This window comes from Psammomys obesus, unplaced genomic scaffold (genome assembly GCF_907164565.1).
Source record: "Psammomys obesus unplaced genomic scaffold, mPsaObe1.curated_primary_1811, whole genome shotgun sequence".
Classification (NCBI taxonomy): Eukaryota; Metazoa; Chordata; class Mammalia; order Rodentia; family Muridae; genus Psammomys; species Psammomys obesus.
Genome location: NW_026585644.1, coordinates 47,534,502 through 47,550,508, shown reverse-complemented (window position 1 = coordinate 47,550,508; position 16,007 = coordinate 47,534,502). Strand labels below are relative to the sequence as shown.

General features: G+C 51.5%; 1 long non-coding RNA gene across 1 annotated transcript in view; it reads left to right on the top strand.

Moving 5' to 3' along the window:
• Positions 1-9,153: 9,153 nt before the first annotated feature.
• The window catches only part of LOC129687962 (uncharacterized), a 36,515-nt gene continuing 29,661 nt past the window's right edge, over positions 9,154-16,007 (top strand). The window contains exon 1 of the long non-coding RNA XR_008721850.1: positions 9,154-9,281. This is a non-coding gene — a long non-coding RNA (uncharacterized LOC129687962). The remainder of the gene's footprint in view (positions 9,282-16,007) is intronic.

The window sequence follows — 16,007 nt, the reverse complement described above, 5'->3', positions numbered from 1 at the left end:
ACCCCTGGACCTTGGGAGGTGATTCCCCTTTTTCGAGTTCATTAAGTGTGGGTAGTTCGTAGTTTGGGTGTTAGAAATGAGGTGGGGCCTGGGATCCCCGAGTGATAACCAGAGCTAATTTCCAGAGCCACTGTTTTTAGATCTTGGACTTGTACATTTCCATTTCCTCCTGGGCCCCCAAACTTACAGAGCTTTTTTCCGGGAGCTTCAGTGGTCTCATCCGTGTCTGTGTCCTCTCTTGGACATAAGATGGGACTCAGGATGCAGGGGACACTGCAGCCCTGGGCTTTACTGTGGGTGCTGGCCTGGCAGCCTCGGTCCCAGCATGAGGTAGCACAGGTCACCCACAGCAGGAGTTCTTCCTTTTATTTCTGGCAAGGACTGCAGGAGGGGACTTCCCCTTCTCTGTTTGTTTTGATTCTGTTGTTTTCTTAAAGACAGGAAGGAAAGCTATCATCACTTTTTCGGTTCTGTGAACAATAAAGGCACTGCGGGAGGATGTTCCCCGGCCAAGCCCACACCTTCTCCTCTCCCCTCCCCCAGCGAGGCCCCCACCAACAGAATCAGGCCCTACCAGTTGGAGGGGCTGGCTTATCTTTTGACTTGCTTTTGACTTTTCCGAGCACTGTGTGTAAAAATGGACTCCTCAGATTCCCTCTACGAAGCTGTTAGGAGTGAAATAACGTGCCCCCGCCCCCCCCCCCCGGACAAAACAAAACAAAAACACAAAACGAAGTTGAAAAGACAAAAGTTTGCCCTGGATATGAGGTAGGCATTTCAGAAGGGTCCCTCCTTTGCTTTTTTTTCCTTTAGGGGCATAAACCTTTGGCTCAGAGCATAGTAGTGGAATCAAGATGGGGGTCCGCTCGTCTTTCAAAGTTGGTTCCTTCCACAGCAGACCTGCAAACACTGGCTGGCTGTGCTGGCTGTCTAAAGCTTGAGAACAAGAAGTGGGTGGCAGGTGAGTTCAGGGGTTGCCTGTTTCCTGGAATTGTCCTTGCTCTGCTGGGAGACAGGCTGAGTAGTACTCCTTGAGCACCTCCTGGCTCCTAACCTCTCCACTCCATGTCTCTCTCCCTCTCTCCAGACAGAGGCCTTCTCCTCCTCTCCCTCCCTCTTTTTTCTCTCTGTATCCTTTTTTCTTCCCTACCTTCTTGAGACAGGATCTTGCTATGTTTGCCTTGCTGGCTTGAAACTCTATATGTCGACTAGCCTGGTCTTGAACTTAGGTAGATTCTCCTGCCTCTGCTTCTTGGATGCTGGAACACCCTCCCCCATTCCTGCTTCTTGCTATCTAGTCCTGGCTGTCCAGCTGGCCCTCAAGTTTGTGTGGCTCCTCCTACCTCAGTGGTGTGAGATTACAGGCAAGATTACCACAACTGGGTGGCTTTCTGAGAGCGAGGCGCTGCTGACCGACGCCAGAGGACCTGTAGGTGCTCTGGTTGTCCCTACTGTACTCCATCTTGCTTGTACTTGGCCAACTGTTATCTCGGTATCTTGGTCTGCAGAGTGGTTCCTGTGCTCTTGAAATAAAATCCTCTTTTACAGTGAACATGGTTGACAGACCTGGTCCCTCCCATAGCAGCTAGATTTGGAATCCTGAATGAATAATGTGCAAATGACTAAATAAGTTACACATTTAGAGTGCCGCTGACTTATTTATTTATTTTTGAGGTAGTGTTTTGTATAGAGTCTGGGCTAGCCTCCAACTCCCTCTGTAGTTGAGGCTGACTTCAAATATTTTATTGTCCTGTCTCTACCTCCTGAGTGCTGGGATTTCAGGTAGATACCACCAAGCTTGGTTTATGTGGTACTGAGAATCAAACCCAGGGCATTATGTACACTAAGCAAGCACTGTACTAGCTGAGCTCCATCCTCAGCCCTAGAGTGTATATTCAATTAGATAACCTCTAGGTACATTGAACATTCGATACCCTATGTGAGAGACACTAACTTATGGAAGATACTGACGCTTAGGAGGCTCAAGGCTCCCAGGGACCTGGGTCCTGATGTATCAAAAAGTGCAGATAGTTCTGGGATAGAACGAGCTTTTAGCAGCCTTTCTGGGACAAAGAAGTCTGAGGCCCAGATATGAACACTTTACAATGCCTGACAAGACTAAACGGTATGGGTATGGTGGCTTTTCTCCAGGTCTGCGCTTCCTCAGCCATCAGCCTGGGCTTGAGAGTTATTCTGTCACCAACCAGCTCTCTAAGGTGCAAGTCTTACTCCACTTCTCAGGGCCCTGGTATTGTCACCTGTAAAATGGCATTGAGACTACTTACAAACTTTTGTGGAAATGAAATAAGGAATTCATGAGACAGCAGGGACTTAACAAATATGACATCGCAAAACAAAGCAAAGGGCTGAACACGTAATTCAGTTGGTAGAGTACTTGCCTAGCGTGTATAAAGCCTTGGTTTGATTACCAGCATGGAAGAACCAGGTGTGGTGATACATGCCTGTAATCCCAGTACTTGGAAGGTTAAGCAGTAGGGTCTGAAGTTCAAGGTCATCCTCAGCTATAATAGTGAGTTCCAGCCCAGCCTGGAATATGTGAGACCCTGTCTCAAAGTGAACAAACCAACCCATGGATGATCCCCGCTTCACTTCTTACTGTCCCCTTCAGGAATGGTATCCTGTGTCCTCTCCAGCCTTCAAGCTCAGCACCTTCTTGGGACCCCCCTCCTGGCTCCCACAACCTGTCCTTGCACACAACTTGGCCCAGCAAGTGTGAGTCCCAGTGTTTTCACCTGGCCCAGCCCTCCTCTCCTTGTGGTTTGCTGGCCAGCCCCAGCCCCTATTCCTAGCCCAGACTTCTCCACTCTGCCAGGACCACAGTACAGGTTTCCAGCCACATAAAGGAAGGTACTAGGAAAAGCCATAAACCCAAGGGCTGAGTGGGATGTTTGTCAAAGCAGGACAGATCTGCAGCCAGGGATGTGGAGGGAGCGTGCTGGGACCCAGAGGAAGAGGCATTTCTGGGGAGAAGGGATGCGTGTGGAGGAGCTGGCTCAGGCTAGGCCCATTAACACTTCGGCCCCAGCCATGCTTCCTCTGCACCTCCGCCAGGCACACACAGGCCTGTTTGTCTGCTTCTCACTGCCGCCACTCACTGCCTTACTGTGTTAGCAGCAGCCCCAGGTGGGAGGGTTTGCTTGGGCACAAATGCCCTTTATGGATGGGCAGAGCAGGGGAGAGCAGCTCCTTCTGAGCTGAGACCACCCCCGGAATTCAGAATTCAGACTAGCCCTGGAGTTGCCACCATTCTGGCAATTTTGGCCCCGGAGAGGTTGGGCCTGGGGAGTGGCTAGCTTTGTTCCAGGAACTCCAGGTACCATGGACAAAATCTCAGGAGAAGGCAGCCATATTTGGAAAGCTAGAGAGTCTGGCAAGGGCTCCCTCCATAGTTCATAATAGGGATGGCTCCATCAGTCGCCCTGCTGCCAGCCCCTGGGGCTGAGGTAAAAGAGGAACACTGACAGATGTGGAGACCAGCAACTGAAGAGTGAAAGAAGACAGACCCGATTTCTACCCCATACCCCCTGCACAACTGCAGGAATGGAGCCTGCAGGGACAAGGTGATGCTGTGCTGTGTCTGGTCCATAGAGTCTAACCCTTGTCACCCTGGGCTTTTATCTTAGAAGGCCTCTGGTGTTCTTCCTCAGACCGAGGGGTGACAGAAGTCACACATCCTACAGACAGACCCTGCCAGGCCCCACTGAACTTCCTTAAAACCCCTCTCTGCCTCCCTGAGGCCTGCCACGGGTTTTTTAATTCTCCATGTCATCTATAGACAGGTTCAAGCTTGGGTCAGCTGCCTGTCAGTACCTCCTTGGAGATAACCCAAAGACCTGCAACCCCAAGCCAGGGAGTCTCTGCCAGAATTCTTTCTTTAGGGGAGGGGGGAAGTGAAACCTGAGAATGCACATGCTGGGCTCAGCTCCCTGCAGGCCATGACTCCAGGCAGGTAAGATCTGTTTATAGTGGTCATCTTCCAGCTTTTCCACTTGGGGAAGCTGAGGCAGGGAGGAGAAAGGTCCTGCAGGGTGGTGGTTGTGTCCCACCCATATTCCTGGTGGTCCTTCTCTCTAGCTGAGCTCTGATGAAGAAGGGCTGATGGCAGGGGCGGGGTGGAGGAAGGGGGGAGTAGGTGCAAGGCCCTCAGGATATGAAATGAGCTTTCTCACCCAGTGCAGTCCCCTGGGAAAGTGACAGAGACGCCAAACCACAGCCACTGACACTCTGGCCCTGCTGAGGGAAATGGATTGGAGGGTGTGATGTTGGACTCATTCCAAGAACAGCCCGATCACATCCTGCAGAACCAAAGGCCAAGGCAGGCTGTCCAGGACCCTCACCCCTGCTCTCCAACCCCTTTCCTTCCCAGGGACAGAAACACTCCTCCATACAGGGTAACCACCACCATACAGGGCAACCACCTTCTCCCACACTCAGTACTCAGATGTTCATGAAGACGCATCTGGACCTGGGGCCCGCATGCACTCGCCACTCACACAGTTCCCTTCACTAGCAGGGCGTGGGACAAATGTACACCTATGTCACTTCTGACAATGGCCCCAGAGGCTCCCACCCCAACCATAACCTCCCAGACAGAGCTGTCCCAGGTACCTCCTGACCTCAGCAAGCTCACAGGTCCAGACGCCCGCCGTCCCAGACTGCCTCCCCATATATACATGCCCCACATCCAAGGCCCTTGCCAGGCTCCTCAGAACCCCCGCCTGGATTGGGGCATTTGTGTTGCTGACCACTTAGGTATAGTTCATAGATTTTAAAAGATGGACTTGAGAGAATGGGAATGCAGGGGTGTCTGCAAGCAAAGCGGAGAGGAAGAGGAGGAAGGAAGAACCATATGACTCACTTCCAGCCTAACAATGTCACAGTTCAGTTCCAGGGGGCGGGAGGAAGGGCCCATTTGTCAACACAGTTGGGGCCTGTGGGTTGTGGTGGTGGTGGGGAACAGTGCTCAGGTGTGTCTGATAGGGGAGCTAGGAACTTATCCAGAGGCGATGGCTGTCTTTGCACCTTGGTGGCACTGGTGAACTCAGCATTCTGAATCCCCAGTGTCTGTCTTTTGTCCATCACAACTACCTGGGTGCTGTAATTGGCCCACCCACGGCTGACCAGACATGGCCCCTTGGCACTTCTGTTTATCCTTATCACAGCTCCCCAGGCTAGTCCCAGCTCAGCCGCTGTTCCTTTCTGTCCTCTCTGGAGCACCCTCATTGCTCCTCACTGGCTTAGCAGTCACCCATCAGGGCCTGTATTCTAGTGTGCAGTGTACCCAGCCCCAGCTCGACAGCATGAGGCTCTGGCTCCTTCCTGCCTCCACTTGGACCCTTGCTCTTCATTCTCCAAATCCACTGCTTTCCTTTGTTTTCTGAATGGTGAGCCAGCCAGCCTGTGAGCTCCTAGAGGGCCTTTACATTTAATTTAATATTTTAAGACCTCCAATCTGAAAGCCAGCCTGTGCCCTAGAAAGCCTTAAGAGACAGACAGCAGGGAAGTGGAGCAGGACTAGGAAGGCCAGACAAGCTCTTCTAACCTCACTCATGCCTACAGCAGCCTTGTGACTTTCTGGCTCCCATTAACCCCTTTAAACCTGTGAGAAACTGAGGCATGGAGAGCAAATGCGTAAGCAGGAGGCCTCCAAGCTGTTTCTTCTCACTGGCCCTCAGCCTCCACACCTTGGCAGTGTCCACCCTCTCAGTTTGAGTAAGTCTTCCTGGTCTCTCTCCAACTTTCCTGCCTTTTTCTTTCTCCATCACCCTCTAACCCTTTGCTTAATGGCGTGGAAGGCCCTCTCCTTCCTCCCTCTGAGCAGAGCGCCAAATGAAGAGCGCCCATGGTCAAGGGCATTCCTGTGCGCTGAAATTCACAGGGAACTGGGCTCACCACACTCATGGAGGGGAGGGCCTATTTTTTTTTGTCTTTGTGTGTTTGTCACTATATGCATAGTGTGTGTGTGTGTGTGTGTGTGTGTGTGTGTGTGTGTGTGTGAGAGAGAGAGATATGCCATGTTGTTTGGAGACCAGAAGACAATTTTGGAGTTCATTTTCTAACCTTCACTTAGGTTCCCAGAGTGAAATTCAGGTTACCAGGTTGGCCTGAGCTTGATTTACAGCAGACAGTGACCTTGAACTTCAGGTTCTCCTGTCTCTACCTCCCTAGCACTGGGGTTACAGGGAAGCGCCATCCTTCTTGGCCTCTTCAGGCTAGAGATTGAATCCAGGGCTTTGTTTATGTCACATAAGCACTCTACCAACTGAGCTACATTCCTAGCCCTGTGGAAGGCTTTTTTTAGACTTGGAATCCCAGACTAGACATTGATCTGTCCTTGGTGAGAACAGGGGCTATACTCTCAAGAGACATTCCTAATCTTTCTGTGTCTCTCTGTGGTGTTATCTGTCATTGCCCCTGCACCCCAGCTCCCCACACAGCAGCTGACTCCCTTCAGAGCCCAAATAACCCCATTACAAAGGAAAGGTGAAGCTAGAGAAAGCAGGTAACATACGTGGGGAATCTACATGCATACTCTTTCTGTGCACCCCCTGAGGTGTGCAAACTCAGCCCACGGAGTCTGGCTGTGATCTTTGTGACTTCCACCAAAGTCAAGGTGGGATTCCTCCCCAAGTTCAGTTTTCCTGGAAGATAAGGACCGGCCCAAACTCTGGTGTGTGGGTGCCTGTGGAAAGCATTTCTAGACACAGGAGGTGGAGTCAACTCAGCCACAGCGAGGGCTTTGCGGTCCCTGTTGGGAACAGCAGCTGTTCATGAGTTGGAGATGGTGGTCTTTGTGCAGAGTTGGGGCACTAGGCTGACAGTTGCAGTTGACGATATGGTCTTGAGGCGAACAGTCACGTGGCTTGCTTCAGACACTGAACTTGAGTTGAATGGACGCTTGGCACCTGCAGGAAGTGGCAGCACTAGGAGCGAAGGTGCGGTCTTCTCTCTGGCCTCGCTGCTTTGGCAGCCGTGAGCAACGATGCCCCTCGTTTCTTCAGCCTGTGTGTCCTAGTGAAGACAGTGGATCTCGGAATCTGCCAGGGGTTTTGAAATGCTGTCTGTTGTTGTCGTTGTTTGCTGAGTTGTTTGGTTTTTCAAGACAGGGTTTCCCAGTGTAGGCCTGGCTGTCCTGGAACTTGCTCTGTAGACCAGGCTGGCTTTCAACTCAGAAATCTGCCTGCTTCTGCCTCCCAAGTGCTAAGATTAAAGTGTGTGCCACCACTGCCGGTCTGTTTGGGATTTTTGTTTGTTTGTTTGTTTTCTTTTGTTTTGCAGAGCTGGGGATGGAGCCTCTGGCCCTGAGTGGTCTACCACTAAGCTATTTCCCAACCCTGAGATATTTGTAGCTGGAGTGTAAACTTCGTCCTCCCCCTGTCTGCCACTGCTACTTTGCTGCATGATGGGAGTTTGATAGCTCCTGCACATGACCAGGTTAGCTGAGTGTCTGTAACGTGGTGCTCCCTTCCCCCCTCTGTCTTCTACTGCTATGTCATTCGTTATGTCATTTTAAGCCAAGCCACAGAATTTTACCCAGACCTGCCTAGTGTGTGGAATGGAGGCACAAAGGTGATGGGGTTGACAGATATGCGAGCCAGCAACTGCCACGTGATGTGCTAAGTGCTTATCATCTGTGGGAGTCCAGACCTAGGCAAAGCCCAGAGGAGAAAGCAGTAAGAATTTTGGTGCTCAGGATGAAGTTTGGCCTGCATCTGAGGGGTTGGGTTGAACTTCAAATAGAGTGAAGAGCATGGTGTATCATAGTAACTAGGAAAGCCAGCACTTAATTTGTATCTGCTGTGTCCTGGAAAGTGAGGCAGGCACCGCAGCAGCTCTTCCTAGTAGCTATAGGCTATGTACTATTGTCATCTGCATTTACAAGGTGAGAAACCAAGGCCACTGAGGTGGCAGAAACTACCCAGGGTAGGGAGGCTGGTAAACACAGAGCAGGTACTTAGACCCAGAGGGGAAACAACCCCAACTGGCCTCCTGGCTCACGCCCCTCGCCTCCCCCAGGGGCTGCTTTACGAAGCTTGGGAAATACTAATCTAAGATTGCATTCCACACTCTCTACTCTCTCTGTGGCCAGAGAGAAGTTTCTGAAACCCAGCTCTAGCAAAACCACACTTCTGCTCAGAGACCCTGTGTGGCTCCTGTCAACAGTCTAGACAAGGCCTGTCACTACCAGGTAAGGTTAGTCTCTGGCTCCACCAGTCCCCAGGGCTTTGCCTGTGTCCAGCATTCCCTGTCATTTTGTGCCAGTTGAGTTTTGCTCCCATTGTTGCTTCTCAGGCAGTGTCCTTCCCTAACATGTTGCCTGCCTGTTTTGCCTCCCAAGTTCAGCCCAGAGGCCCCTGCTTGGGAAGAACGTTTGAGTTGGTTTGATCTGGTTTGAGAGTCAGCACTACAGTGCTGACATTTGCTGATGAGTGATACATAGACTTTTGATCACAGGACAGAAGGACATACGCTTTACGAGTACAAGGAAGCGTTTTAAGGTGCATGCTAAGAGTTGTTTTTCAATGGTAGTGTACATTGGTGAATCAGGAGACCATGCTGTTGTCACGGTTGGCTCTTTTAAAGCTGGGTGATGGGGGCAAGTCACTCAACCTTTCTGAGCCCAGGCTTTCCTGTCTATGAAATGGAGATTTTTCTTTGTGTCCAGCGCACACAAGGACTCAAGAAGACACAGCATGAAAAGGAAAACACACTTCCCAAGCTCCAGGGTGGGGAGGGCCCTGCCGGGTGTGTCTAAGCTTCTGTAGGGGCCTGATGAAATAGGCAGGTGGTGGGAAACAGGTGGAAATAGGCTGTGTGGCCAGTGGGCTATGCTCAAACTATCCCAGTGTTTGATAAAAGGCCTGGGTCTCCTCTCTGGTCAAGGAAATATTATAAGAGAAGGTTGTCTCTAGGGAACCACTCCCCCCTCAAGGGCCAAAGTCCTCAGGGAACAGGCTGGAGGCTCCTTTTATGTGACTGTAAAGTAATCCAGGACCTGGCAGGGTCGAGGTTGGATGGCGCTGACGCGCAGGGTGGCATCCTTGTGGTCAATGATTACCTTTTATGCTTGGCCATAAAGGCAACCGCCTGGTGTATGGACAGTGTCACTTCATACAATGAGTATCTCAGGAGGGTGTTGTGGGCATGGATCTCCCCCCACAACTCCTATCAAATAGGAGCCTGGGGAGGTCTCCAGGACCTCCTTGCAAGGCACCCCTGCCTCCTCAGGTGGTCTCTGGACCAGAAGCCAAGGGGTATGGGTGAGTGCAAATCACAAATGAGTTCTGCTCAGGGTCTGGTTCTTTGTGGAGGAAGAGGTGGTATCACTTGGCTCAGGGGCCAAATTCAGAGGAATAAGGGTCTTGCCACAGTTCAAAGTTCGTATAACCTGGTACAGCTGAAATCTGGTGTGTAGACAATTGCCCTAGGAGAGAGCAAGGAAGACAGCTACTCAAGGGACCAAACAGGAATCTAAGGGGACAGGAAAGGCCTGATTCAGAGCCATCTTCTTTCTACCTCACCCGTCCTGAGGCACAGACATATCCCCAGGAGAGCAGTAGCCATCAGAGGTCAGGGCTGGGGCAGCGATGTCAGATTAATATTCTACCTCTCAGTTGATAAGGCCCAGAACCTTTGTCCCAGTGAGACAGGCTGAGGAGCAAACACCTGTGGATAGTTTGTAAGCTTCGGGTGGGTCCCTGGCTGAGGACACAGTTGTGGGATGCTGAAAGTGGCCATCAGGAGGCTGGGGCCTATCCAGCTCAGCCTGGGCTCTGCTGTTCTCCAGTGGCCAGATGAGAAAGAGTACCATGGTCCTCAGGGAGTGATCGAAGTCAGGAACCAGCAGAGGCCTCTGGGAGGTGTTGGCCTCTGGGGAGAGAGAGTTATTATTCATTCACTATAGTCATAAATGCTTGGTAGAATTGAAGTTGCTTTGAGCCCTGGCCAGAGCCTCCAATCAACCTTTGGTTCTGATAAAGACAAGAGGCCCAAGGTGATAACACACAAGCCAGAAACTGTCACCAGGAGCTAATTAGGGCACTCCATGCTGAGCCTGGTCCCACCCGCTACACCTGACCAGACTTCTCAGGGGAGGGAGGGGGACTGGGCGCTCTGCCTGTGCCTCGCCTTACTGTCTTTTTGTCACCTCTTTATTTCCACCCCTCATTCCTAGCCACTCCCCTCCCCACTGCTGACATAACAGCATGAAATTAGACATACTCCAGCCTGTGACATCTGATCCCATTGACATGACATAGCACAGTGCATAGAGCCTGAGGTGGGAGCCAGGAGGCCCTGTTCTAGCCTCTCTCTGCATGACCTCGAGCCAGTCACATCTTCCTGAACCTCAGTCTCCCACTCTGGACATTGGTATATGAAGGGGCAGGTATTCAGTCATCCCCTACCAGATTCCGATGGGGTCTAAAGTCCACACTTCGTGCTGTGAAACTCTACAGTCTGTGACGTACAGAACCTATTGCTGGAGCCACCTGGGAAGGCACGGTTGGGTGTGTGACACTTGACAGAATCCCCAACCTATTCCTCCTGGAAAGAGGGAAGTCAGGAGCTGGGCTCTGCTGTCCCCAGGGCCCTTGGCATGCTCTCTTGTCTGTTGCCTGCTCTTGGCTGCTATTTTTAACTCCATGCTCATTAAATAATGGCTGCTGGAGATGGATCCCGATGGCTCTTCTCCTGTTTCTCCCCTGTGGGCCTCCTCTGTCCCTCACACATACAATCACCCCTAAAGCCGTAGGTGACCAGGTGCTGGGTCAGGCTGAACCCGTTTTGAATGGGGGAAGTGATTGAAGGGAGTTGACTCTGATTCCAGCTCCTCCCACACTGAGCTCAGGGTGGGTTCCCCTTCATAGTTTTCAGGGTCCAACCCCAGAGCAAGGCAAGAGCAAGGAAATGTGATCCTGGTTGTGCAGTGGTGAAGAGACAGGCAGGAGGGGGTATGGGGATGGCTATGTGGGAGAGAGGCAGGAAGGGAAGGGGGCCTTCCATTCCACTGCCCACTTCTCCGAACAGCAGTGTTTCTTGGAGGTCAGCTTGGTAGCTTGGTGCTGGGTCCAGGTGGGTAGGGATTCAGGCCAGGCCCAACCCCAGCTCTCACAAGTCTGTGCCACAGAGGGAAAGGCAAAAGTCAGTCTCTGAGGATGGAGTCACAGAAAGTACCTTAGAGAGCAGTGGCTGGAAGAGAAAGTTCTGCCTGCCTGGTGTATGTGCGTTGGGGGTGTATGTGCGTTGGGGGTGTTAGAAGGGAGCGTCCTCGGCAAGGAATGCCCAGTGTGACCCCGGGGAGAGCAGCAGATGGTAGAGATGTATCACCCTTCAGTCCTGCTCAGCTTCAGTTTCTGTCTAAACAGTGAATGGAACTGGTGAACTTTCTTCAGGGTGAGGAGCAGATGAATCAGTGCGTCCAAAGCTCAGGGCCCAGGGCCTGGCTGGTGACAAGTGATAGGTGTGTGGACAGCTGATGCTGCGGCCGTGTAGGGGCGTGGGGGGTGAGCTGTCTGGGGCAGAGCAGACAGCATGGGGGAAAACCAAGGCAACTCAAATGAGTCCGCCACCCTGGAATAGTGTGGAGCCTCGGTGCGCCAGGGCAGGAGCAGCTGGTTCAAAGCGTATGGAGCCAGCCTGTGTCCTGGTGGTGAGGCGGAGTCGGGCTCCCCAGACTACAGGGCTGAGGGAAGATTCAAGAGGGTGAGAGATTTGGATAACCTTTCTTTAGCTTTTTTTTTCCTTTTTAACATTTGTTGTTTGCACATGTGTGTGGGTGCATATGTACCATGAGCACATGCAGCCCAGAGGACGACTTCCGTGAATCATGTGTGTTCTCCTAGCATGTGGGGCTTGAAGAGCACATTCAGGTTGTCAGACTTGGTGGCAAACACCCTTACTCCCAAGCTGTGATACTCACTAGCCCTGATGCTCTCTCTACAGGGCTTGGATAGGTAGGAGGGGACCTTGAGGGGGTCACGGAGGGGTCTAGGAGTGTATTTCATGGGGAGATATGGGAAATCACTGAATGCTTAGCCCATATGCAGAATCACTGTGGGACCCACAACCCGACCTCTCCGCCATCAGTCCTCAGCATCTAGAAGAGTGTGGTTCCCTGTATCCCAAACCCCACCTCTCAGCCATTGGTCCTCAGCATCTAGAAGAGTGTGGTTCCCTGCATCCCAAACTCCATCTCTCAGCCATCGTCTAGAAGAGCGTGGTTCCCTGTATCCCAAACCCCACCTCTCAGCCATTGGTCCTCAGCATCTAGAAGAGTGTGGTTCTCTGAAGGTGACTGGGAAGGCCATATCCCACATACCCTGTTCTTACGAAGCCCAGTTCTCCTTTCTAGCTGCCTCAGCCCCACACCAGGATGTTTCCTATCATCAGAACACTGCTGGGTATGAGCTTGTGAGAGGGTGTGTGGTCCCTCACGTCCCAGTGTGGGTGTGGAGGTCAGAGGGCAACTTGAGGCAATCAGTTCTCTCCCTCCATCATGTGGGTCCCAGAGATAAGCCTCAGGCCCAGCAGCAGCCTGCCTTACCTGTTAAACCAGTGGGTTCTCAACCTTCCTAATGCTGTGACCTCAGGTTGTGGTGACCCCCCACTATAAAATTTTTTTCATTGCCACTTCATAACTGTAATTTTGCTACCTTTATGAATCATAGTATAAATATCTGTTTTCCGATGGTCTTGGGTGACCCCTGTGAAATCGTCATTGAGAACTGTTATGTTGAACCCTCTCACCATTCCCTGAAATTTACCTGCTGAGTCTTGGAGTCACGAGCCCTGAGGAAGATCCAAGCCCTGTGCAGGAAGATCTGTGGGGAGTTAATAGAGCATCCCTGGACTAACAGGTCAGGCAGGTCTAGGGCTAGCCCGCCTTGCCAAAGCAGCAAGTCCCTCAAGGCAAGACTGGCCTCAAAAAATAGCTGGAGATCTGTCTTAGTTAGGGTTATCATTATTATTACAAAACACCATGACCAAAGCAAGTTGGGGAGGAAAGGGTTTATTCAGCTTTCACTTCCACAGCACTGTGCATCACCAAAGGAAGTTAGGACAGGAACTCAAACAGGGCAGGAGCTGATGCAGAGGCCACGAAGGGGTGCTGCTTACTGGCTTGCTCTCCATGACTTGCTCTGCCTGATTTCTTATAGAACCCAGGACCACCAACCCAGGGATAACGCCACCCACAATGAGCTGGGCCCTCCCTCATCAATTGCTAATTCAGAAGATGCCCTCCAGCTGGATCTCATGGAGGCCTTCTCTCCACTGAGGGTCCCTCCTTACAGAAGACTCCCACTTGTGTAAAGTTGACATAAAACTATCCAGGTCAAGATCCATGGAGGGAAACACCCAATGTTGACACATGCAGAGGTCACATAGGTGAGCATACACAAACATACACACCACTCTACACACATACACCGTACACACATACCCATGCACACATCACGCAATACTACACATCACACACAACACACACATAAACCCCACCCTACACATGTACACACACATATACTACACATGACATACACAACACATACATGTACATATATCACACACAAATACTACACATCATACACCAACACATGTACACCCATCTAACACACACGTATATTACAACCCCACATATGATACATACATATATTATATACCATACCCTCACATACATCACACATACATAGGTCATACACCCACCACACACTGTATATACATGTATCACACACAAATACCACATAACACACACTACACACGTAGCTAACATATATCCACACCACACGGATACACATATCACACAGACTGGGACATGATAGCTGGATGTACCTGCTTGTAATCCCAGCACTCAGGAGGCTAAGGCAAGGTTACAGAATGAGTGTCAGGCCAGACCAGGCTACACCGTGAAGCCTTATCTCAGGAGGAGGAGAAGGAGGAGGAAGGTGGAGGGCCATGAAGAAGATCGATGTTATAGTGTAAGAATTGAAAGTAAAAATATAGCCTTGGCTTCCTATAATTTCCAAAACTATAAAATGGGCACAGGAACGCTGTCCCCCTCATGGGATCATCACAATAATCAAATGGAAGTGAATTGCTTAGGAAAGGGCTTTTTACGTCGAGCGCTACAGAGGTGTGTATGCTGGTTCTTATTGAGCATATGAAACCACCTGCCATCCAGTTACTCCAGGCCGAGGCTGGTGGACAGCTCTGGCAGAGGCTGTGGTAGGATGACCACTGTCAGCATACCCAAAGTCCCCTGCTGAGTTGGCAGAGGGCCTGCTTCTTAGCCCCAGAGCCCAGAAAAGTGCTGTCCTTCCCCAGGTGTGGCAGGTGGGGAGCTCTGGAGACTGGGAGCGCCCGGCAGTGACCCCACCCACCCTCCACAGGCCTCGCCACGGCTGGTGCCAGCCATACCTCATTTCTCCAGCAGGCACGGGCTTGAGGATGCGGGATGTGGCAGTGTGTGCTTGTGGGGACTTCCTACTCTGACTAGAACCCCGGCCTCTGCTTCATGCCAACTTCTCGGGCTTGTTCTTAGCTGACTTATGGTTCTAATGACTTCATCCAGTCAACAAACATTTCTGGAGGCCCAGCTGTGTGTCACACAGATAAATCTGAGCTTCATTACCTCTGTCTGTCTTAGTCAGCGTTCCCTGGCCTTGATGAATGCGTGAGAAAAACTTGAGGAAGGAAAGATTAACGTCGGCTCTTGGTCTTAGAGATTTTCAGTCCATCTTGGCAAGGAGGGCTTGGCAGTCCAGAGAAGCTTACCTTGTGCTGGCCAGGAAGCAAGTGGAGAGGGGGAGGATGGCTCAGGGAGGAAAGTGTTCGCCACACAGCCCTGGCCCTGAGCTCTGGCCCTGAGCTCTGGCCCTCAGAACCCGCATAACTGCTGGATATACCAGGCAGGGGTCTGTCAGCCCAGCGAGCCCCTGTGGAGAGAAGGCAAATGGAGATGGGAGCGTGGCTTATGCAGCTCGGAATGAGATGCTTTTTCAAACAAGGGGGAAGGTGAGAGCTGATGCCTGAGGCTGCCCTCTGACTTCTCCATGTGTGCTGTGGCATGCATGTGGCTGTAGCCACGCATCCACACAAACGTATACACAAACACACTCTATCGCACACAAACACCAAACACACTGCACTGGTTAGCCTCTTTTTGTTTGTTTTGCTTTGTTTTTTTGCCAACATGACACAAGCTGGAGTCATCACGGAATCGGAAACCTCAATTGAGGAAATGACTCCATCAGACTGGCCTGGAGGCAAGTCTGTGGGGGAATTTTCTTCATTAATGATTGATGCAGGAGGGCCCAGCCCACTGGGGCTAAGAGTTTTGTATGATAAAGCTAGCTGAGGGAGCCAAGGAGAGCAAAGCAGGAAGCAGCATTCCTCATGGTCCCTGCCTTAGCTCCTGCCTCCAGGTTCCTGCTTGAGTTCCTGCCTTGGCTTCCCTTAGTGATTGGGATGTTTTAAGTTGGCTTTAGGTCAGTCCAGAGGCCGCCTGCTGGCTACCTCCCCTTTCTAACATAGCCCATTCTCAAGTCGTCCAATGCAAGGTGGGATCAGGGCCCCACCTGTTGATTGGCCCCTTGGTCATGGCACACCCTCCCCATCCCTGATGCTCAGTCCTGCCCCCCTCCCCATGGGTGTCATGAGGCCCAGCACAGATCTGGCTACTTGGCCAGCCCTGAGGTGAAAATCGACCACAACACAACACAACACAACACAACAAAACAGCCTGATGTACCAATGACTTTGGCTATGCCTCCATCCCTTTTCCAGAAGGTTCTTTGTTCTTTCACATCTGCAGTTCCTCTATTCTGAAGCATCTTCCTGGTCACCCACCCATGGGCCATGACCTAGGGCATCCTTACATTTCCACTTGTGGCAGGCTGTAGGAAAGCTGGTTGGGGGGTCCCTGCAGCTCAGACCTGGTCTCATGATTGCCCACCTCCCAGCACAGTGCTTCTGGCTAAGGTGTTTTTTTT